Genomic DNA, 12,310 nt, shown 5'->3' on the forward strand with positions numbered 1-12,310 from the left:
CAGCAAGAAAGGTCAAGGACCCATGCCAGCCTTCCCTATGCCCTTCAGAACCCCTTGTGGCTTCCTCCTACTTCAGGAGAAGCCAACATTCCCTCTTTCACTGCCCAGCCAGGAATCCAGGTGGACACTAGTGTTGCTCACGAATATTCGTATTGCGAATATTCGGCTCGAATATAGCATATTCGAGTAATCGCGCTATATTTCGAATTTCGCGGTGAATATTCGCAATTCCGAATATTCGATTTTTTCCAATTTTATTTTTAGAACAGATCACATCCTAGATATCTCCATCGACGTCTAAAAGCATTGCTGGTATGATTAGAGACCTTGGGCCGAGTAGCTGAAGTGTTCATTGTATTTTGCCGAAAAATCGCAATGCGATTATTCGGCAATCGCAATATCGCGCGATTATTTTCTTCGCCCCTATCTTCCGCATCAGAGCGATTTTTTCAGTTTCATTTTTAAAACAGATCACATCCTAGATATCTCCATCGACGTCTAAAAGCATTGCTGGTATGATTAGAGACCTTGGGCCGAGTAACTGAAGCGATCATTGTATTTTGCCGAAAAATCGCAATGCGATTATTCGGCAATCGCAATATCGCGCGATTATTTTCTTCGCCCCTATCTTCCGCATCAGAGCGATTTTTTCAGTTTCATTTTTAAAACAGATCACATCCTAGTGATCTCCATAGACGTCTAAAAGCATTGCTGGTATGATTAGAGACCTTGGGCCGAGTAGCTGAAGCGATCATTTTATATTGCCGAATATTCGCAATGCGAATATTCGGCAATAGGAATATTGCGTGATTATTTTCTCCGCCCTTCTTTTGCATCAGAGCCAATCAGAGTTCTCCTACCACAGTTGTCATAGGTTTGCAACCAATAGGAACCTGCCTGCACGGACATTATATAAGGTCACTCCCAGCACCATTTCATTGCAGATTCAGAAGGTGGCTAGAGAGTGTGGACTGTTTCTGTGTTCCTGTGTCTGTGTTCCTGATTGATCTTGCAGCATCAGCATTGTGCTTCATTGCTACTTTGCTAGTGATTTCAGTGCATATTCTACTGATTATAAACTGCTTTTTTCAAAGCAAAAGACCCAAGAGCTTTTTTAAAAGCTACGTTTTGTGTTGTGTTGTTCAGGTAGTTTAGCTTAGTGTTAGATAGATTTCTGTGTAGTAAGTGTACATACTGTTAGTGTACATTTCTTTCAGCTAGCTTAGTTTAGTGTGTGTTTAGTGTCTGTCTTGTCAAAAAAAAAAAAAAAATTATTATTTAGTGTTTGTTTAGTGCATTTTTTTTTGTAGTTGTAGTCCTTGTCAGTTAGTGTTAAAAAAAATAAAATAAAAATAAAATTAGCTTTAGTTTATAGTCTTTCGCCCAGATTCAAGAAGCACTTGCGCGGGAACAAGTGTGATTTGAGCCGCGCAAGTACTGATTTGCTCCTATGCAAATTTGCGGCTGATTCTGTAAACCAGTTAAGCCTGAAATGCGGCCATTTTCCCGCGCACGCAGCCTAGCTGTTCCTGCGCAATTTTCGCGCAATTTTGCGCGGGGTGTAAGTTGCGCCTTCATGGAATTCCCTCAGCGATTATGCAAATTAGGTACTGCCGATGATTCAGAAACATGCGCGTGTGATGCGCATCTTGCGCTGGAAGCGCGCAAGCTTTTTTCCCTGGGCAAACTTGCTCCTGTTAAAAGCAGGGGCAAGTTAGCAAAAGATGGCCAAATGTCATCTGAAGGACTGCGCAACTTCAGCAGCACCTAGACAGACGATCTGAACAAGCAGAGCACCCACATTTTCGGGACCTCACATCTGTGCACCAACATGCCAGGGGCAGCTATGGTTCTTGATATTCTATTGACTGAGCCGACTCGTAGGAGGGCACGGGAGAGGATTTACAGAGGGCGCTACAACCTTTTTGAGATGAGTGATAATGAGGTGTATCGCATGTTTCGCTTCAGCCCTGAAGTCATCCTTGAGTTGGTAACAATCCTGCAGGATGACATCAGCAGCCCGACCCATCGGGGACAGGCAGTGCAGCCACTGGTGAAGGTAGTGGCAACCCTTCATTTTTTGGCAACTGTCTCATTTCAGCGCACAGGTGGAGTGGTGGCGGGGATGTCCCAATCCAGCATGAGCAGGTGTGTGCACCAAGTGATCCCTGCAATACTCAGACGCATGGGCACACAATTTATCAAACCAACCACGGCTGACGTGCGGCAGAAGGCAATCAGTGATTTTTATTTATTAGCCAGATTTCCACGCACTGTGGGTGCAATAGATTGTACCCATGTGGCACTACGCCCCCCCCCGGCTCCTCGAGCATATCTACTGCAACAGGAAACATTGGCATTCGATAAATGTGCAGATGATTGTGGATGCACATGGCCCCTATATGGCGGGTCTGCAGGGCCTGCTCCTCCAGCAGACCGTCACGGAGGCTGGAGGGTATATGCCTCGTTTTGGACAGAGCCTTCCTGGGAGGAGAGGCTCGGCCACGGACAGAGGGAGAAGGGGAGGGGTCCACAAGGGAGGGGCTTGCCCTGGAGGGGCTTGCCCTGGAGGGGGATGACGTGCTGGGCGGGGGGGTGGTGGGTTGCACAGGGATGGTGGTATCCTCCTGAAGGGGGCCAGAGTCCTCCTGGATGAGGAAAAAGGAATCCTCCTCCAATACCACTTGCTCCTCCATACTTGGCCCCGGTATGATCTCCTCCTGGACCAGCATAGCCAGAATGTCCATGGGGCCTGACTGGACCCCTGGCTCTGGTCTGGATGGGCTGGGTCGAGCCGCAGCCGAAGACGGCCCAGCTTCTTCTTCCTCATCACCACCTGTGGATGACACCAAAACGACATATTTTGCTGGTGCAACACACTTGTCATATGTTCACTTGTACCCCCTCCCATGATGCACAGCAGATATGAAAGAAAAATAATACTTACATCTTCACTTCTACCCACAAATATGTTCACTTGTACCCCCTCCCATGATGCACAGCAGATATGAAAGAAAAATAATACTTACATCTTCACTTCTACCCACAAATATGTTCACTTGTACCCCCTCCCATGATGCACAGCAGATATGAAAGAAAAATAACTTACCAGTCCCCAAGTTCCCAACAGTGGAGTCGTACCCTTCAAGTCCCTCCACCTGCTCCTGCACGAATGTTTGTGCAATAAGCTGCTCCTCCTGATTGAGCCGGATCATACATCGTGGACCACCTCCCGTGCCACCGGTATGCTTCCTGATAAGAGCCAGTTTTTCACGGACCCTGCGCCTCATATCATTTAATTTCTTCTGGATGTCATCCCAGGTACGCACTTCATTACCCAGGGCATTGATGTCCAGGGCAATGGCTTCATATATAGCCCTCCTTTGGGCAATGGTGGTGTTTGCCCGCTGGGCACCATATAGGACTTCCTTATGCTGCTGGAGTGCAGCAATCAGGATGTCCATCTCCGCAGCCACATAGTTGGCCTTCCTTTTTTTGGTCCCTTTGGGAGGTGCCATGTCTTGCAAAAGGGCTGAATTTCCTTGCTCAGGGGGGGTAGGAAAAAGCAGGATGAAATTCAGCAAAGAACCTGCGCAAGTCTGCTCCTATTTATTTGCTCAGTGCAAGCAGCTGAGCAGGATTTGCCCTGAAATTATGCTAGCAAACCTCTGCTGAGCCGAAAATTCCTCATTTACATAGGGGCACACCCACTTTGACTTGCACGGCCTTGCGCCCTCAGCTTTGCCTTAAACAGGAGCAAATTAAATGAACAAACGATTCCTGAATCAGGTGGCAATTTGGCAAAATTGCTCCAGCGCAGAGAAATTCAGCTGAGCGGCTCAGGTGTAAGTAATGGGCAAATCTACCTGAATCTGGGCCTTTAAGTTTGTGTAAGCAGTTAGTGTTTGTTTAGTACTTTTTTTTTTGTAGTCCTTGTCTTTGGTGTACTAGTTTTATTATAGTTTAGTAGCCGTCTGTCTACGTCTTTGTCTGCGTGCCTGTCTGTTAAAAATACAAAAAAAACCTTCCTCACATATCCCGCCCCAATAAAGTTTACCCCCCCCCCCACATCAGCAATTATGAGCGGCATCCATGGCCGTAGGGGTAGGGGAGTTACTCCCAGTGCTGGGTCGCTGCCAGCATGGGGTACCTCTCGCGCCCCTACTAGTGCTACAGGATCGGGTGGAAGGGGAGTCCGCCTGATCCGGGAGTTCTTTCCATCGGGCAGCCGCCCGATATTGCCATCTCAGGCTCCAGTAGTGGTGGACTATATGGGGCACAGCAGTGCCACTGAGTCGTCTGTCCCGACTCTCAGTAGTACCACCACTACACCGGTGCCTTCAGTACCCCCCCCCCCAGCCCCCAAGAGTCCAGCATCTTACTGTTCGACAGCGACAGTGAGAGGGATCTCTTGGGGGAGGCCATGCATCAGGCAGACCTCCAGCTGATGGTCAGGACCTTTTAGAAGGGATGGATGAGGAGGATGGGATACCTGCTGGCAGTATCCCAGAGACATCCCTTCAAAGTGGTGCTGCTGTTTTGGTGCAGGCAAACAACAGCACCTAGTCAGACCCAGGCGTGGGTGAGGGGACAGCGGAGCCAGGCTAGAGGCTCCATGTCAGCTGGTTCCCTCAGACCACAACATCTCAGCCCTTGGTCTGACATCTCTGGGGGCGAAGAGGAGGGTGACCCATCATGGGTGCCATCTGACTCGTCGGCTCACTGCGTCAGTGACGACGGGGAAGGTAGGCACCCTGGGAAAACGGTGCGCCAGGTCACCACCAGGGAGACCAGCGTCGGGGTCTCCACTGGTGATGGCAGCAGGAGGTGTCAGCAGCAGCAGCAGCAGCAGGCAGCTCCACCTGTGCTCACCGAGTCCCAGCAGGTGCAAGTCATCGTCACCCCATCTGACAGGAGGGCGGTGCTGAAGTCACCTGTCTGGGACTACTTCACCCTGGTAGCAGACAACCCTACCGTGGCCATCTGCCAGATCTGTAAAGTCAGGGTGAAGAGAGGGAAGTGTTTGGCTTGTGTGGGTACCACAGCCCTGAACCAGCACCTGCGAATCAACCACTGGCGGGTGTATGACGAGATGAAGCGTGGTGGTGGTAGCAGCGCCACCACCACAAGTGAGCAGGGTACAGAAGCCCCTGCCACAGCTTCATCTCTTCCCAGCAGGTCATGCCCCCCCCGCTCCCTCTATTAGAGCTACTGGTACCGGCATCCAGACCTCTACTTTCACAGCACCCTCCGCGTCTGTGTCCTGCACTGCCGTCCGTCGCCAGGCGTCGATTTCAGACGCCTTTGAACGCACCACTCCCTTCCCCCCTGGAGACCGACGTGTGCGTTCCCTCAATGGGCTCCTGGCAAGGGTTATTGCCCAACATCTGCTGACAGCAACCCCTTCAGGCAGATGTTGGAGCAGGCCCAACCCCAATGGCGTGTCCCCAGCCGCCATTTCTTTGCCAGGACTGGTGTCCCTGCCCTACACCAGCACATTGTGCAGAATGTAACCCTGTCGCTGGATCATGCTGTCAGCGACAGGGTTCATCTGACAATGGATGGCTGGACCAGCAGGCATGGGCAGGGGCGCTACATAAGCTTCACGGCCCATTGGGTTTCCCTCCGAGGCGCCGGGGAGGGATCGGCAGCAACCGATTTTGTGGTGCCGCCCCGGGGTGTCCAGGGGAGAACTGCTGGTCTCCCTCAAGCCACTGTCTCCACAGCTGCTGAGCCTCCCAGCAAGCGCCCCCGTAGCTACTCAAGTGTGGGGCACGTGCGCTGTCAGGCCGTGCTCCAGCTTGTTAGTTTAGGGGACCGGAGACACACTGGCACTGAAGTGCTGACCGCACTTCAGGCTCAGGTCCAGAAGTGGCTGACACCCCGAAGGCTCCAGGCAGGTATGGTTGTCTGTGATAACGGCAGCAACCTACTCGCCGCCCTCAATGCTGGCAGTCTGACCCACGTGCCCTGTCTGGCACATGTCCTCAACCTAGTGGTGCAGAAGTTCCTGCGCACCTATCCCGGGTTGAGTGACATTGTGCTAAGGGTGCGTAGGATTGCCAGCCACTTCAGGCGCTCCCCAAACGCTACCGCGTCCCTGTCCAATTTGCAGCGGGTCAACAGGCTGCCCCTTCACAGGCTGATTGTGGACAGTGTGACGCGGTGGAACTCCACCCTACACATGCTGAAGAGGTTGTGAGAGCAGCTAAGGGTGGTGAGGGAGTACCTGCTGGAGCTAGGCACTGAGAGGACTTCACTAAAACTCCCTTTCATCACCTGTGCGGAGTGGAGGCAGATACACCAGGTCTGCCATGTGTTGTCCTCCTTCGAGCAGGCGACCAAGATGGTGAGCAGGGAGCATGTCGGCCTCAATGACGTGCTCCCTATAGTGTTCGTGCTGGAGAGGACAATAGATCGCCTGCTCGAAGCTGGGGAGAGTGCCTTGGTGGAGCAGGAGGAGGCAGCAATGCTCCACCGAGACCAGGGCCAGGACGAGGAGGAGGAGGATGATGATGATGAGGAGGTGGTTGCTGGTGTCGTCCTGGAGTCAGGGCCTGGTCAGGAGGGAGAGCCGGTGTTGAGGGCACCGATAGTCCGGGGGTTGGGCATCTCTGAGCGTGAGCAGCAGCGCCTCAGGGATGAAGAGTCTGACCTCATTGACCTGGGCAGCAGTGAGGAGTCACAGCGGGCTGTGCTCTTCCCCATGGCTGCCCACATGCTGAGATGCCTCAGGAGGGACCCCCGGATTAAGACCATCAAGGAGAGGGATGTTTTTTGGATGGCCACCCTTTTGGATCCCAGGTGCAAGGGGAAACTGGAGCAGTTCATCCCAGCCAGCCGGAGGCAGCACCGGATGGAGGAACTGCAGGCAGGCATTGTCAGCCGGTTGGAGCAGGCAACTCCCCGGCCTCCAGTTGTCCCCCCTCATCTCACCCAGCAGGTGGCTGCACCCAGCAGCAGCCGAGCAGGGGACCTAATGGATGAGATGAGGATGTTCTTCCAATCGGAGCGACCCAGTACCAGCAGCAGCAGCAGCAGCAGTCACCACCAGCGGCTGGCCCACATGGTGGCAGATTACATGGCGTCCATCGGTGCTTCTGAGAGTATGATCACCGACGACCCCATGGAGTACTGGGTTGCCAGATTGGACACCTGCCGCAAGCTCGCTCAGTATGCGCTGGAGTTATTGTCTTGCCCCCCCTCCAGCGTACTATCTGAGCGGACATTCAGCGCGGCAGGTGGGGTGGTCACGGACAAGAGGACCCGTCTGTCCACAGACTCCGTGGACAGACTCACATTCATAAAGATGAATGAGTCCTGGATCGGCGGTGACTTTCTGGCACCCGCCGTCGGTTCAGGGCGCTGAAGGGTCCCTTGTCATGCATTCCCTGATGGAGCCCCGGACCTGATGTATTTACAGTGCTGAATATAACTATTTGAACACCTGATAAATTCAATGTTAATATTTGGTACAGTAGGCTTTGTTTGCAATTACAGCGGTCAAACCTTTCTTGTAGTTTTTCACCAGCTTTGCACACACTGGAGGAGGGATTTTGGCCCACTCCTCCACACAGATCTTCTCTACATCAGTCAGGTTTCTGGGCTCTCGCTGAGAAACACGGAGTTTGAGCTCCCTCCAAAGATTCTCTATTGGGTTTAGGTCTGGAGACTGGCTAGGCCACGCCAGAACCTTGATATGCTCCTTACAGAGCCACTCCTTGGTTATCCTGGCTGTGTGCTTTGGGTCATTGTCATGTTGGAAGACCCAGCCTCGACCCATCTTCAAAGCTCTAACTCAGGGAAGGAGGTTGTTGCCCAAAATCTCGCAATACATGGCCCCGGTCATCCTCTCCTTAATACAGTGCAGTCACCCTGTCCCATGTGCAGAAAAACACCCCCAAAGCATGATGCTACCACCCCCATGCTTCACAGTAGGGATGGCGTTCTTGGCATGGTACTCATCATTCTTCTTCCTCTGAACACGGTTAGTGGAATTATGACCAAAAAATTATATTATGGTCTCATCTGACCACATGACTTTCTCCCATGACTCCTCTGGATCAGTCAAGACAACTATGTCAGAAGTAATTTCACACTCTATATACTACTATTACCACTGCTGTTCATCATGGCACCTCCTGCCCAAGTGATATGACTCTGTATCTACTACTACTACTACTACTACTACTACTGCTGCTGCTGCTCAGTCAAGACACCTATGTCAGAAGTTATTTCCCACTCTATATACTCCTATTACCACTGCTGTTCATCATGGCACCTCCTGGCCAAGTGATATGACTCTGTATCTACTACTACTACTACTACTACTGCTGCTGCTGCTCAGTCAAGACACCTATGTCAGAAGTTATTTCCCACTCTATATACTCCTATTACCACTGCTGTTCATCATGGCACCTCCTGCCCAAGTGATATGACTCTGTATCTACTACTACTACTAATACTGCTGCTGCTCAGTCAAGACACCTATGTCAAAAGTTATTTCCCACTCTATATACTCCTATTACCACTGCTGTTCATCATGGCACCTCCTGCCCAAGTGATATGACTCTGTATCTACTACTACTACTACTACTACTACTGCTGCTCAGTCAAGACACCTATGTCAAAAGTTATTTCCCACTCTATATACTCCTATTACCACTGCTGTTCATCATGGCACCTCCTGCCCAAGTGATATGACTCTGTATCTACTACTACTACTACTACTGCTGCTGCTCAGTCAAGACACCTATGTCAAAAGTTATTTCCCACTCTATATACTCCTATTACCACTGCTGTTCATCATGGCACCTCCTGGCCAAGTGATATGACTCTGTATCTACTACTACTACTACTACTACTACTACTACTGCTGCTGCTGCTCAGTCAAGACACCTATGTCAGAAGTTATTTCCCACTCTATATACTCCTATTACCACTGCTGTTCATCATGGCACCTCCTGCCCAAGTGATATGACTCTGTATCTACTACTACTACTAATACTGCTGCTGCTCAGTCAAGACACCTATGTCAAAAGTTATTTCCCACTCTATATACTCCTATTACCACTGCTGTTCATCATGGCACCTCCTGCCCAAGTGATATGACTCTGTATCTACTACTACTACTACTACTACTACTGCTGCTCAGTCAAGACACCTATGTCAGAAGTTATTTGCCACTCTATACTCCTATTACCACTGCTGTTCACTGATACCACTGATAGTTAATTTATCCCTTAACTACCCCCATTTGTGAGGGTCGGGGTTTTTCTTTAAAGTCCCATGCAAATCAATGGGAAATGTATGTTCCCACATAACTTCTGTACGCCTAGAGATATTTCAATAATACCTGCTATACATATTACTTATATGCCAAATAAAAATATATAACAGTTAAATTAACCCTTATCTACACCCTTATATAAAAGATGGGTATATTTATATTACTATGATTTTCCTCCCCAAAAGGTTAAGATAGGAAGACCGGGCAACGCCGGGTATTCAGCTAGTAAAAGTATAAAATGTTTTTGGTTATTATTAAGTTAGATGTGTTGATGTTGATGTTGATGTTGATGTGTTAGATGTGAAGTTATATGTGTTTAAAAAACTAACAATCTCAATAAGAAATGAAACCTTTGCAAAATATAACATTTTTTATTAAAACAAAAAAAAATTAAGACATGAGCTTCTGAAGCTCTGCCACCTCATCGAAATTTTTCGTCAGTTGTTGCGCCAGCTGTTGGTTTTGGCGGGTTAAAAAAAGAATTTGCTGCTCATTTGAGAGTATTCTCTGTGTCATACTTTTCATGGCAGATTGTTTCCTCTTGAGCTTTTGCAAAACTGTTAGGATATAAGAAAAAAACATTTGGATTTCAAAGACCGTTACGAAAGATTATTTTCAGCCCTAAAAATAATAAAGTCTGACTTAAGAGCCTCTATGAAAGAGGATCTGGCAGAGGCAATTCTCTTCCTTAGAACTCTACATTGAATTTATTTGCATTTGCTAAGCCTAGAACTACATTTCAAGATTAATATAAACCATTTCTAGGTTTTGCAGATTTTGTTTTTGGTTCATTATAGATAAGCTTTGTTTTTGTTCTAAAACAACCAAATAATGTGGTTTATATTTTTGAACTGGTAAAGATCCTGTTCCTGATGTTTATGCCTGCTGCTACTATCCAGTCACTTGATTGTTTTCATTGTGTTTGTCTTTTGCTTAAACTGTGCAATACAGTAGACTGTTGGCTTCCCAGCCAGTAGTCCTGTGGTAGGTTGCGTTTCTTTCCCTCAAGGAATGTATAAAATACATTCGCATATTAATACAGAGGAGTCGGAGTCGGGGAGTCGGGGAGTCGGAGTCTGAAGTACATAAAACTGAGGAGTCGGAGTCGGAGTCGGAACATTTATCTACCGACTCCACAGCCCTGCTTTAAATGCTGTCCATTTTTAGAGCTACATTTTATTGTTGACATTTTATTAATCTCTGTGCACATATTTACCCTCCTGATTGATGGTAAAATGAACCGTCTCATCCTGCTCCTCTTCTTCGTCACCCACTACTCCACCAGAAGTTTTGGGGGAGGTGCAGCTCCTCCTCTTGCTCCTCCACAGGAGCTGGGGATGGTGATGTGGATGGCCCTGGCTGCTCCTCCTCATCCCTCTCCTCCTCTTCCACATCCTCCTCCTGCTCCTCCTCTGCGGCCTGTCACCTTGTGCGCTTGGGGCGCACAGCTGGTAGAGAAGCTCCTATAATAACACAATGTTCATATATGTTAAAATGTTTTCTAATGACGTATGCAAATTCTGTGTACTCTGCTGTATTGTATATGAATACAAATTAATTTATATAGACAGTTAACCAATGGGACAATGTTATATTAAAGGGTCTTGTGGGCACTACAGGGGACTGAGCGTGAGCTGGGCTGCCACCATGGTAAAATGAGCTGTTTTTTCTCCTTTGTTTTGTTCAGACGATCTCATGTTAAAAAAAGGGCCTGATGGAGTACACAGGATTACTATAACAACCCCACGCCTAACACAGGAATTTAGTGGGAATCTATATATATAAAACTCAACGTGTGTGTGCATGTATGTATGTATGTTCCAGCATCACGTCCAAACGGCTAAAGATATTTACATGAAACTTGGCACACAGGTTACTTATATGTCAGCCACAAACATAGGATAGGTGGTTTAACCCTTACCCACCCCCATTTGCCATGGTCGGGGTTTTTCTTTAAAGTCCCATTCAACTCTATGGGAAATACATGTTACTTCATAACAGCTGTAGATATTTCGATAACACTTGGTCACATGTTACTTATATGTCCACTTAAAGTATAGGATCGTTAATTTATCCCTTAACTACCCCCATTGGTGAGGGTCGGGGTTTTTGTTTAAAGTCCCATGCAAAGCAATGGGAAAAGTATGTTCCCACATAACTTCTGTGTTCCTGTCTGCTGTCCCATGTCTTTTTTCAACAGTACTATGAATACCTTGGCTGGTGGTGATATATGTTACCACAACATGGCGTCTGGGTTAACAACATTTGACCTTACATTAATTACATATGACCTTACATAACTGTCACCAAAGGAGCTGCGGTGGCTCAACGCGATTGCCACTGCGCTGACAAGCGATTCACCTCTGCAGCTAGGGGTTCGGATCCCGCTCTCGGCTACATGTGAATTGAGTTTGGTGGTCTCAGCCCGGCCCCCGGTGGGTGTGCTATGCGAGGTAAGCCTGCGCTTAGTACGCCCACCCCCCTCCCACAAAAACCACCACAATTACACACGCACTCGATATTGGGTTAACATGCAGGCACTCTGACCACGCGGTCTCTAAAAAGAGAGGCGAAGGACTAACTGGGCTGGTTGAGCGGGCAAATCCTCTCACTCCCTTATAGGTAGTCCCTCTGCCCCGTTGGGCTTCGAAGCGGAGCAGGTAGGACAGGCTGTGTGGGAGGACCCCCTCACACCCGCCATTGCCACCCGGGGCATGGAGAAAGGTGGCAGATTGCCTCTGGGGGAGGCCTGCCTACTCCCAACTCCTGCAGTCCGGCTCCTCTCTCGAGTTCACGCACAAAATACACTTTGGAAAAAAAAAAAAAACTGTCACCAATAACTTACCTGGATGATATTTATCCCGGATATGCCTGACACGGTCCATGTGGCGCCTCTTCATGTCAGACCATTTTTTAATGATCGCCAGGCGATCGTGTTGGCCGCCTAATTCCGTCATTAGGGCGCTGACTACGGCCTTTTTATCAGGCTGCCTGCGCAGCTGATCGTAGCCCTTTTCTAGG

At 48.8% G+C, this 12,310-nt stretch overlaps 1 protein-coding gene and 1 long non-coding RNA gene across 2 annotated transcripts in view; one reads left to right on the forward strand and one right to left on the reverse strand.

The window, feature by feature from the left end:
* GRIN2A (glutamate ionotropic receptor NMDA type subunit 2A) overlaps positions 1–12,310 on the forward strand; it is a 1,843,544-nt gene that overhangs the window by 1,003,384 nt on the left and 827,850 nt on the right. The gene's annotated exons all lie outside the window — the stretch shown is intronic.
* Positions 9,646–10,545, reverse strand: LOC120943590. Its single transcript, XR_005750311.1, has 2 exons — positions 10,506–10,545; positions 9,646–9,846 (listed from the first exon to the last, which is right to left on the reverse strand). It is a non-coding gene; the product is annotated as an uncharacterized LOC120943590 (long non-coding RNA).

The sequence above is a fragment of the Rana temporaria genome, chromosome 6, assembly GCF_905171775.1.
Source record: "Rana temporaria chromosome 6, aRanTem1.1, whole genome shotgun sequence".
NCBI lineage: Eukaryota > Metazoa > Chordata > Amphibia > Anura > Ranidae > Rana > Rana temporaria.